General features: G+C 77.1%; 6 non-coding genes across 6 annotated transcripts; all 6 read right to left on the reverse strand.

Annotated features, from left to right (window-relative positions):
• Positions 1-873: 873 nt before the first annotated feature.
• LOC119254034 (5S ribosomal RNA) lies at positions 874-992 on the reverse strand. Its single transcript, XR_005127257.1, has one exon. It is a non-coding gene; the product is annotated as a 5S ribosomal RNA (ribosomal RNA).
• Positions 993-2,652: 1,660 nt separating this feature from the next.
• On the reverse strand, positions 2,653-2,771 carry LOC119254035 (5S ribosomal RNA). Its single transcript, XR_005127258.1, has one exon. It is a non-coding gene; the product is annotated as a 5S ribosomal RNA (ribosomal RNA).
• Positions 2,772-4,435: 1,664 nt separating this feature from the next.
• Positions 4,436-4,554, reverse strand: LOC119254036 (5S ribosomal RNA). The gene has a single exon (XR_005127259.1). It is a non-coding gene; the product is annotated as a 5S ribosomal RNA (ribosomal RNA).
• Positions 4,555-6,212: 1,658 nt separating this feature from the next.
• On the reverse strand, positions 6,213-6,331 carry LOC119254037 (5S ribosomal RNA). Its single transcript, XR_005127260.1, has one exon. It is a non-coding gene; the product is annotated as a 5S ribosomal RNA (ribosomal RNA).
• A 1,665-nt stretch (positions 6,332-7,996) lies between these two features.
• Positions 7,997-8,115, reverse strand: LOC119254038 (5S ribosomal RNA). Its single transcript, XR_005127261.1, has one exon. It is a non-coding gene; the product is annotated as a 5S ribosomal RNA (ribosomal RNA).
• Positions 8,116-9,767: 1,652 nt separating this feature from the next.
• Positions 9,768-9,884, reverse strand: LOC119254039 (5S ribosomal RNA). Its single transcript, XR_005127262.1, has one exon. It is a non-coding gene; the product is annotated as a 5S ribosomal RNA (ribosomal RNA).
• Positions 9,885-10,802: the final 918 nt, after the last annotated feature.

A 10,802-nucleotide genomic window follows, 5' to 3' on the forward strand; every position in this document is an offset into this window, starting at 1 on the left:
CGGCGAGGAGGGGGCCGCTTGTAGCTGCGGCGGCCAGCGTCCATTCGGGCCCTGCGGGGCCGCTGGCCGGGTCGGGGACGCGCGCCTGCCGGCGCCTGGGCTGTCAGAGGCCGAGCAGCGAGGCGGGCCACGCCAGCCTGTGGAGGCAGGGTGGGTGCCGAGCTGCCCGCCAGCTCCAAGGCCCGGGGTGCTGGGCTGCGCCGGCCGCCCGCCCCGAGCGGGCCCTATGTGTGTGTGTGTGTGTGTGTGTGTGTGTGTGCGTGCGGGCCTGTGTTGTGTGTGCGTGTGGGTATGTGTGTGTGCCCGCGGGCAAGCGCGTGGATGCTGCGTCTTGGGGGCGGCGGGACCCCCGCCCCCGCAGAGGAGCAGGTGCACTGAGGGGGGGGTGGGCGTCGTGGTCAGCCGGGCTGGCAGGCAGGGGCCCAGGCAGGAGGGGCCCGGGGCCTGTGGGAGTGGGTGGAGCCCCGGCGCAGGCCAGCGGCAGAGGCCCCGGGGTCCGGCGGAAGGCCGACAGCAAAGGGCCCAGGGGCCGAGGGGCCGAGGGCCATCTCGCCGGCGATGCCCCGGCCGGCCTGCCGAGACCGAAGGCGGGAGACAGGGGTGTGGGCACACACGGAGGCGAGCCCATGACCCCGACGAAGACGACGACGACCACGACCACGGGGCGGACGCACTGAAGGCAGCCAGGATGGAGTCGGCCTTCCCGCCCGGGAAGCCAAAGGACCACAGGCCCCGAAGGGCAGGGGCCGGCAGCCCCTCCCCGAGAGCCAGGCCCGGGCGCCAGTGCGTCGGAGGCCAGGCAAGGAAGGGGCTGCGGCGGGCCCGGCGCAGGCCCAAAAGGGGACAAGAGGGGCCGGGGGACGAGCCCGCAAAAGCCTACAGCACCCGGTATTCCCAGGCGGTCTCCCATCCAAGTACTAACCAGGCCCGACCCTGCTTAGCTTCCGAGATCAGACGAGATCGGGCGCGTTCAGGGTGGTATGGCCGTAGACGCCAGCAGCCGCCCCGGCGCTCCCCAAGAAGCTGCCGCCCGCATCCCCGGCGCGGCTGGGAGCCCGGGGTCCCGCGCGCCGCTCCCCTGGCGCGCGCCCCACACCGGCCCCGGCGCGGACCCGCGCGGCCCCGTCCGGCCCCGCAAGGCCCGGCCCGGCCACCGGCTGCCAGCCGCCGGCCGCCGCCGCCGCCGCCGCCGAGCCAGACGCGGCCCCCAGGGCGCTGCGGCGCTGGCTTGGGGAACGCTTCCCTGGGCTCTGCGGCCCTGGGCCCGGCTCGCCCCCACCTGGCCACCTCGCCTCTGCTTCTGCCTCTGCCTCTGCCACTGCCACGGGGTTGGCAGGGCAGGAGGAGCCCCCGGTTGGGGCGGCCCCAGGCCACGCCCCCGCCCCGGCCCGCCCCGAGCCCCCACACCCACAGCTGCCTGCTGGGCCTTCCTTTGCCCCCAAGGCCCGGCCCGGCCCGCCCCCGCGCCGCCCCCGCGCCGCCCCCCCCCTCCCCTCCCCTCCCTCCCCTCCCTTGCCCTCCCCTTCCCTCCCTGGGGACCTCAGGCTGACTGGCGCTCCAGCCCGGCCCCCAAGGGCCCCAGCCTGAGTGGGGGCCTGGGGCCCGGCCCGCCATCTTGAATCCTGGGGCCTGGCGGCCCCCGCCAGCCCGCAGGTGTTTGGGCGCCCGCCCGCAGTACCCACGGGCGTCCCCGGTACCCGGGTCGGCCCCAGCAGGGCCACGGGGGCTGGCGTCCGCTGGCTGGGGGCAGGCCGTGCCCTGGGCCAGGCGACCCCAGGCCGGCGAGGAGGGGGCCGCTTGTAGCTGCGGCGGCCAGCGTCCATTCGGGCCCTGCGGGGCCGCTGGCCGGGTCGGGGACGCGCGCCTGCCGGCGCCTGGGCTGTCAGAGGCCGAGCAGCGAGGCGGGCCACGCCAGCCTGTGGAGGCAGGGTGGGTGCCGAGCTGCCCGCCAGCTCCAAGGCCCGGGGTGCTGGGCTGCGCCGGCCGCCCGCCCCGAGCGGGCCCTATGTGTGTGTGTGTGTGTGTGTGTGTGTGTGTGCGTGCGGGCCTGTGTTGTGTGTGCGTGTGGGTATGTGTGTGTGCCCGCGGGCAAGCGCGTGGATGCTGCGTCTTGGGGGCGGCGGGACCCCCGCCCCCGCAGAGGAGCAGGTGCACTGAGGGGGGGGTGGGCGTCGTGGTCAGCCGGGCTGGCAGGCAGGGGCCCAGGCAGGAGGGGCCCGGGGCCTGTGGGAGTGGGTGGAGCCCCGGCGCAGGCCAGCGGCAGAGGCCCCGGGGTCCGGCGGAAGGCCGACAGCAAAGGGCCCAGGGGCCGAGGGGCCGAGGGCCATCTCGCCGGCGATGCCCCGGCCGGCCTGCCGAGACCGAAGGCGGGAGACAGGGGTGTGGGCACACACGGAGGCGAGCCCATGACCCCGACGAAGACGACGACGACCACGACCACGGGGCGGACGCACTGAAGGCAGCCAGGATGGAGTCGGCCTTCCCGCCCGGGAAGCCAAAGGACCACAGGCCCCGAAGGGCAGGGGCCGGCAGCCCCTCCCCGAGAGCCAGGCCCGGGCGCCAGTGCGTCGGAGGCCAGGCAAGGAAGGGGCTGCGGCGGGCCCGGCGCAGGCCCAAAAGGGGACAAGAGGGGCCGGGGGACGAGCCCGCAAAAGCCTACAGCACCCGGTATTCCCAGGCGGTCTCCCATCCAAGTACTAACCAGGCCCGACCCTGCTTAGCTTCCGAGATCAGACGAGATCGGGCGCGTTCAGGGTGGTATGGCCGTAGACGCCAGCAGCCGCCCCGGCGCTCCCCAAGAAGCTGCCGCCCGCATCCCCGGCGCGGCTGGGAGCCCGGGGTCCCGCGCGCCGCTCCCCTGGCGCGCGCCCCACACCGGCCCCGGCGCGGACCCGCGCGGCCCCGTCCGGCCCCGCAAGGCCCGGCCCGGCCACCGGCTGCCAGCCGCCGGCCGCCGCCGCCGCCGCCGCCGAGCCAGACGCGGCCCCCAGGGCGCTGCGGCGCTGGCTTGGGGAACGCTTCCCTGGGCTCTGCGGCCCTGGGCCCGGCTCGCCCCCACCTGGCCACCTCGCCTCTGCTTCTGCCTCTGCCTCTGCCACTGCCACGGGGTTGGCAGGGCAGGAGGAGCCCCCGGTTGGGGCGGCCCCAGGCCACGCCCCCGCCCCGGCCCGCCCCGAGCCCCCACACCCACAGCTGCCTGCTGGGCCTTCCTTTGCCCCCAAGGCCCGGCCCGGCCCGCCCCCGCGCCGCCCCCGCGCCGCCCCTCCCCTCCCCTCCCCTCCCCTCCCCTCCCCTCCCTTGCCCTCCCCTTCCCTCCCTGGGGACCTCAGGCTGACTGGCGCTCCAGCCCGGCCCCCAAGGGCCCCAGCCTGAGTGGGGGCCTGGGGCCCGGCCCGCCATCTTGAATCCTGGGGCCTGGCGGCCCCCGCCAGCCCGCAGGTGTTTGGGCGCCCGCCCGCAGTACCCACGGGCGTCCCCGGTACCCGGGTCGGCCCCAGCAGGGCCACGGGGGCTGGCGTCCGCTGGCTGGGGGCAGGCCGTGCCCTGGGCCAGGCGACCCCAGGCCGGCGAGGAGGGGGCCGCTTGTAGCTGCGGCGGCCAGCGTCCATTCGGGCCCTGCGGGGCCGCTGGCCGGGTCGGGGACGCGCGCCTGCCGGCGCCTGGGCTGTCAGAGGCCGAGCAGCGAGGCGGGCCACGCCAGCCTGTGGAGGCAGGGTGGGTGCCGAGCTGCCCGCCAGCTCCAAGGCCCGGGGTGCTGGGCTGCGCCGGCCGCCCGCCCCGAGCGGGCCCTATGTGTGTGTGTGTGTGTGTGTGTGTGTGTGCGTGCGGGCCTGTGTTGTGTGTGCGTGTGGGTATGTGTGTGTGCCCGCGGGCAAGCGCGTGGATGCTGCGTCTTGGGGGCGGCGGGACCCCCGCCCCCGCAGAGGAGCAGGTGCACTGAGGGGGGGGTGGGCGTCGTGGTCAGCCGGGCTGGCAGGCAGGGGCCCAGGCAGGAGGGGCCCGGGGCCTGTGGGAGTGGGTGGAGCCCCGGCGCAGGCCAGCGGCAGAGGCCCCGGGGTCCGGCGGAAGGCCGACAGCAAAGGGCCCAGGGGCCGAGGGGCCGAGGGCCATCTCGCCGGCGATGCCCCGGCCGGCCTGCCGAGACCGAAGGCGGGAGACAGGGGTGTGGGCACACACGGAGGCGAGCCCATGACCCCGACGAAGACGACGACGACCACGACCACGGGGCGGACGCACTGAAGGCAGCCAGGATGGAGTCGGCCTTCCCGCCCGGGAAGCCAAAGGACCACAGGCCCCGAAGGGCAGGGGCCGGCAGCCCCTCCCCGAGAGCCAGGCCCGGGCGCCAGTGCGTCGGAGGCCAGGCAAGGAAGGGGCTGCGGCGGGCCCGGCGCAGGCCCAAAAGGGGACAAGAGGGGCCGGGGGACGAGCCCGCAAAAGCCTACAGCACCCGGTATTCCCAGGCGGTCTCCCATCCAAGTACTAACCAGGCCCGACCCTGCTTAGCTTCCGAGATCAGACGAGATCGGGCGCGTTCAGGGTGGTATGGCCGTAGACGCCAGCAGCCGCCCCGGCGCTCCCCAAGAAGCTGCCGCCCGCATCCCCGGCGCGGCTGGGAGCCCGGGGTCCCGCGCGCCGCTCCCCTGGCGCGCGCCCCACACCGGCCCCGGCGCGGACCCGCGCGGCCCCGTCCGGCCCCGCAAGGCCCGGCCCGGCCACCGGCTGCCAGCCGCCGGCCGCCGCCGCCGCCGCCGCCGAGCCAGACGCGGCCCCCAGGGCGCTGCGGCGCTGGCTTGGGGAACGCTTCCCTGGGCTCTGCGGCCCTGGGCCCGGCTCGCCCCCACCTGGCCACCTCGCCTCTGCTTCTGCCTCTGCCTCTGCCACTGGGGGTTGGCAGGGCAGGAGGAGCCCCCGGTTGGGGCGGCCCCAGGCCACGCCCCCGCCCCGGCCCGCCCCGAGCCCCCACACCCACAGCTGCCTGCTGGGCCTTCCTTTGCCCCCAAGGCCCGGCCCGGCCCGCCCCGCGCCGCCCCCCGCGCCGCCCCCTCCCCTCCCCTCCCCTCCCCTCCCCTCCCTTGCCCTCCCCTTCCCTCCCTGGGGACCTCAGGCTGACTGGCGCTCCAGCCCGGCCCCCAAGGGCCCCAGCCTGAGTGGGGGCCTGGGGCCCGGCCCGCCATCTTGAATCCTGGGGCCTGGCGGCCCCCGCCAGCCCGCAGGTGTTTGGGCGCCCGCCCGCAGTACCCACGGGCGTCCCCGGTACCCGGGTCGGCCCCAGCAGGGCCACGGGGGCTGGCGTCCGCTGGCTGGGGGCAGGCCGTGCCCTGGGCCAGGCGACCCCAGGCCGGCGAGGAGGGGGCCGCTTGTAGCTGCGGCGGCCAGCGTCCATTCGGGCCCTGCGGGGCCGCTGGCCGGGTCGGGGACGCGCGCCTGCCGGCGCCTGGGCTGTCAGAGGCCGAGCAGCGAGGCGGGCCACGCCAGCCTGTGGAGGCAGGGTGGGTGCCGAGCTGCCCGCCAGCTCCAAGGCCCGGGGTGCTGGGCTGCGCCGGCCGCCCGCCCCGAGCGGGCCCTATGTGTGTGTGTGTGTGTGTGTGTGTGTGTGTGCGTGCGGGCCTGTGTTGTGTGTGCGTGTGGGTATGTGTGTGTGCCCGCGGGCAAGCGCGTGGATGCTGCGTCTTGGGGCGGCGGGACCCCCGCCCCCGCAGAGGAGCAGGTGCACTGAGGGGGGGGGTGGGCGTCGTGGTCAGCCGGGCTGGCAGGCAGGGGCCCAGGCAGGAGGGGCCCGGGGCCTGTGGGAGTGGGTGGAGCCCCGGCGCAGGCCAGCGGCAGAGGCCCCGGGGTCCGGCGGAAGGCCGACAGCAAAGGGCCCAGGGGCCGAGGGGCCGAGGGCCATCTCGCCGGCGATGCCCCGGCCGGCCTGCCGAGACCGAAGGCGGGAGACAGGGGTGTGGGCACACACGGAGGCGAGCCCATGACCCCGACGAAGACGACGACGACCACGACCACGGGGCGGACGCACTGAAGGCAGCCAGGATGGAGTCGGCCTTCCCGCCCGGGAAGCCAAAGGACCACAGGCCCCGAAGGGCAGGGGCCGGCAGCCCCTCCCCGAGAGCCAGGCCCGGGCGCCAGTGCGTCGGAGGCCAGGCAAGGAAGGGGCTGCGGCGGGCCCGGCGCAGGCCCAAAAGGGGACAAGAGGGGCCGGGGGACGAGCCCGCAAAAGCCTACAGCACCCGGTATTCCCAGGCGGTCTCCCATCCAAGTACTAACCAGGCCCGACCCTGCTTAGCTTCCGAGATCAGACGAGATCGGGCGCGTTCAGGGTGGTATGGCCGTAGACGCCAGCAGCCGCCCCGGCGCTCCCCAAGAAGCTGCCGCCCGCATCCCCGGCGCGGCTGGGAGCCCGGGGTCCCGCGCGCCGCTCCCCTGGCGCGCGCCCCACACCGGCCCCGGCGCGGACCCGCGCGGCCCCGTCCGGCCCCGCAAGGCCCGGCCCGGCCACCGGCTGCCAGCCGCCGGCCGCCGCCGCCGCCGCCGCCGAGCCAGACGCGGCCCCCAGGGCGCTGCGGCGCTGGCTTGGGGAACGCTTCCCTGGGCTCTGCGGCCCTGGGCCCGGCTCGCCCCCACCTGGCCACCTCGCCTCTGCTTCTGCCTCTGCCTCTGCCACTGCCACGGGGTTGGCAGGGCAGGAGGAGCCCCCGGTTGGGGCGGCCCCAGGCCACGCCCCCGCCCCGGCCCGCCCCGAGCCCCCACACCCACAGCTGCCTGCTGGGCCTTCCTTTGCCCCCAAGGCCCGGCCCGGCCCGCCCCGCGCCCCCCGCGCCGCCCCCCTCCTCCCCTCCCCTCCCTCCCCTCCCCTCCCTTGCCCTCCCCTTCCCTCCCTGGGGACCTCAGGCTGACTGGCGCTCCAGCCCGGCCCCCAAGGGCCCCAGCCTGAGTGGGGGCCTGGGGCCCGGGCCCGCCGCCATCTTGAATCCTGGGGCCTGGCGGCCCCCGCCAGCCCGCAGGTGTTTGGGCGCCCGCCCGCAGTACCCACGGGCGTCCCCGGTACCCGGGTCGGCCCCAGCAGGGCCACGGGGGCTGGCGTCCGCTGGCTGGGGGCAGGCCGTGCCCTGGGCCAGGCGACCCCAGGCCGGCGAGGAGGGGGCCGCTTGTAGCTGCGGCGGCCAGCGTCCATTCGGGCCCTGCGGGGCCGCTGGCCGGGTCGGGGACGCGCGCCTGCCGGCGCCTGGGCTGTCAGAGGCCGAGCAGCGAGGCGGGCCACGCCAGCCTGTGGAGGCAGGGTGGGTGCCGAGCTGCCCGCCAGCTCCAAGGCCCGGGGTGCTGGGCTGCGCCGGCCGCCCGCCCCGAGCGGGCCCTATGTGTGTGTGTGTGTGTGTGTGTGTGTGTGTGCGTGCGGGCCTGTGTTGTGTGTGCGTGTGGGTATGTGTGTGTGCCCGCGGGCAAGCGCGTGGATGCTGCGTCTTGGGGGCGGCGGGACCCCCGCCCCCGCAGAGGAGCAGGTGCACTGAGGGGGGGGTGGGCGTCGTGGTCAGCCGGGCTGGCAGGCAGGGGCCCAGGCAGGAGGGGCCCGGGGCCTGTGGGAGTGGGTGGAGCCCCGGCGCAGGCCAGCGGCAGAGGCCCCGGGGTCCGGCGGAAGGCCGACAGCAAAGGGCCCAGGGGCCGAGGGGCCGAGGGCCATCTCGCCGGCGATGCCCCGGCCGGCCTGCCGAGACCGAAGGCGGGAGACAGGGGTGTGGGCACACACGGAGGCGAGCCCATGACCCCGACGAAGACGACGACGACCACGACCACGGGGCGGACGCACTGAAGGCAGCCAGGATGGAGTCGGCCTTCCCGCCCGGGAAGCCAAAGGACCACAGGCCCCGAAGGGCAGGGGCCGGCAGCCCCTCCCCGAGAGCCAGGCCCGGGCGCCAGTGCGTCGGAGGCCAGGCAAGGAAGGGGCTGCGGCGGGCCCGGCGCAGGCCCAAAAGGGGACAAGAGGGGCGGGGGACGAGCCCGCAAAAGCCTACAGCACCCGGTATTCCCAGGCGGTCTCCCATCCAAGTACTAACCAGGCCCGACCCTGCTTAGCTTCCGAGATCAGACGAGATCGGGCGCGTTCAGGGTGGTATGGCCGTAGACGCCAGCAGCCGCCCCGGCGCTCCCCAAGAAGCTGCCGCCCGCATCCCCGGCGCGGCTGGGAGCCCGGGGTCCCGCGCGCCGCTCCCCTGGCGCGCGCCCCACACCGGCCCCGGCGCGGACCCGCGCGGCCCCGTCCGGCCCCGCAAGGCCCGGCCCGGCCACCGGCTGCCAGCCGCCGGCCGCCGCCGCCGCCGCCGCCGAGCCAGACGCGGCCCCCAGGGCGCTGCGGCGCTGGCTTGGGGAACGCTTCCCTGGGCTCTGCGGCCCTGGGCCCGGCTCGCCCCCACCTGGCCACCTCGCCTCTGCTTCTGCCTCTGCCTCTGCCACTGCCACGGGGTTGGCAGGGCAGGAGGAGCCCCCGGTTGGGGCGGCCCCAGGCCACGCCCCCGCCCCGGCCCGCCCCGAGCCCCCACACCCACAGCTGCCTGCTGGGCCTTCCTTTGCCCCCAAGGCCCGGCCCCGCCCGCCCCGCGCCGCCCCCCGCGCCGCCCCCTCCCTCCCCTCCCCTCCCTCCCCTCCCTCCCTTGCCCTCCCCTTCCCTCCCTGGGGACCTCAGGCTGACTGGCGCTCCAGCCCGGCCCCCAAGGGCCCCAGCCTGAGTGGGGGCCTGGGGCCCGGCCCGCCATCTTGAATCCTGGGGCCTGGCGGCCCCCGCCAGCCCGCAGGTGTTTGGGCGCCCGCCCGCAGTACCCACGGGCGTCCCCGGTACCCGGTCGGCCCCAGCAGGGCCACGGGGGCTGGCGTCCGCTGGCTGGGGCAGGCCGTGCCCTGGGCCAGGCGACCCCAGGCCGGCGAGGAGGGGGCCGCTTGTAGCTGCGGCGGCCAGCGTCCATTCGGGCCTGCGGGGCCGCTGGCCGGGTCGGGGACGCGCGCCTGCCGCGCCTGGGCTGTCAGAGGCCGAGCAGCGAGGCGGGCCACGCCAGCCTGTGGAGGCAGGGTGGGTGCCGAGCTGCCCGCCAGCTCCAAGGCCGGGGTGCTGGGCTGCGCCGGCCGCCCGCCCCGAGCGGGCCCTATGTGTGTGTGTGTGTGTGTGTGTGTGTGTGTGCGTGCGGGCCTGTGTTGTGTGTGCGTGTGGTATGTGTGTGGTGCCCGCGGGCAAGCGCGTGGATGCTGCGTCTTGGGGGCGGCGGGACCCCGCCCCCGCAGAGGAGCAGGTGCACTGAGGGGGGGGTGGGCGTCGTGGTCAGCCGGGCTGGCAGGCAGGGCCCAGGCAGGAGGGGCCGGGGCCTGTGGGAGTGGGTGGAGCCCCGGCGCAGGCCAGCGGCAGAGGCCCGGGGTCCGGCGGAAGGCCGACAGCAAAGGGCCCAGGGGCCGAGGGGCCGAGGGCCATCTCGCCGGCGATGCCCCGGCCGGCCTGCCGAGACCGAAGGCGGGAGACAGGGGTGTGGGCACACACGGAGGCGAGCCCATGACCCCGACGAAGACGACGACGACCACGACCACGGGGCGGACGCACTGAAGGCAGCCAGGATGGAGTCGGCCTTCCCGCCCGGGAAGCCAAAGGACCACAGGCCCCGAAGGGCAGGGGCCGGCAGCCCCTCCCCGAGAGCCAGGCCCGGGCGCCAGTGCGTCGGAGGCCAGGCAAGGAAGGGGCTGCGGCGGGCCCGGCGCAGGCCCAAAAGGGACAAGAGGGGCCGGGACGAGCCCGCAAAAGCCTACAGCCCGGTATTCCCAGGCGGTCTCCCATCCAAGTACTAACCAGGCCCGACCCTGCTTAGCTTCCGAGATCAGACGAGATCGGGCGCGTTCAGGGTGGTATGGCCGTAGACGCCAGCAGCCGCCCCGGCGCTCCCCAAGAAGCTGCCGCCCGCATCCCCGGCGCGGCTGGGCCCGGGGTCCCGCGCGCCGCTCCCCTGGCGCGCGCCCCACACCGGCCCCGGCGCGGACCCGCGCGGCCCCGTCCGGCCCCGCAAGGCCCGCCCGGCCACCGGCTGCCAGCCGCCGGCCGCCGCCGCCGCCGCCGCCGAGCCAGACGCGGCCCCCAGGGCGCTGCGGCGCTGGCTTGGGGAACGCTTCCCTGGGCTCTGCGGCCCTGGGCCCGGCTCGCCCCCACCTGGCCACCTCGCCTCTGCTTCTGCCTCTGCCTCTGCCACTGCCACGGGGTTGGCAGGGCAGGAGGAGCCCCCGGTTGGGGCGGCCCCAGGCCACGCCCCCGCCCCGCCCGCCCCGAGCCCCCACACCCACAGCTGCCTGCTGGGCCTTCCTTTGCCCCCAAGGCCCGGCCCGGCCCGCCCCGCGCCGCCCGCGCCGCCCCTCCCCTCCCCTCCCCTCCCCTCCCCTCCCCTCCCTTGCCCTCCCCTTCCCTCCCTGGGGACCTCAGGCTGACTGGCGCTCCAGCCGGCCCCCAAGGGCCCCAGCCTGAGTGGGGGCCTGGGGCCCGGCCCGCCATCTTGAATCCTGGGGCCTGGCGGCCCCCGCCAGCCCGCAGGTTTGTTTGCGCCGCCCGCAGTACCCACGGGCGTCCCCGGTACCCGGGTCGGCCCCAGCAGGGCCACGGGGGCTGGCGTCCGCTGGCTGGGGGCAGGCCGTGCCCTGGGCCAGGCGACCCCAGGCCGGCGAGGAGGGGGCGCTTGTAGCTGCGGCGGCCAGCGTCCATTCGGGCCCTGCGGGCCGCTGGCCGGGTCGGGACGCGCGCCTGCCGGCGCCTGGGCTGTCAGAGGCCGAGCAGCGAGGCGGGCCACGCCAGC

The sequence above is a fragment of the Talpa occidentalis genome, unplaced genomic scaffold (assembly GCF_014898055.3).
Source record: "Talpa occidentalis isolate TD23 unplaced genomic scaffold, MPIMG_talOcc4v2.1 talOcc4.271, whole genome shotgun sequence".
Taxonomy (NCBI): Eukaryota; Metazoa; Chordata; class Mammalia; order Eulipotyphla; family Talpidae; genus Talpa; species Talpa occidentalis.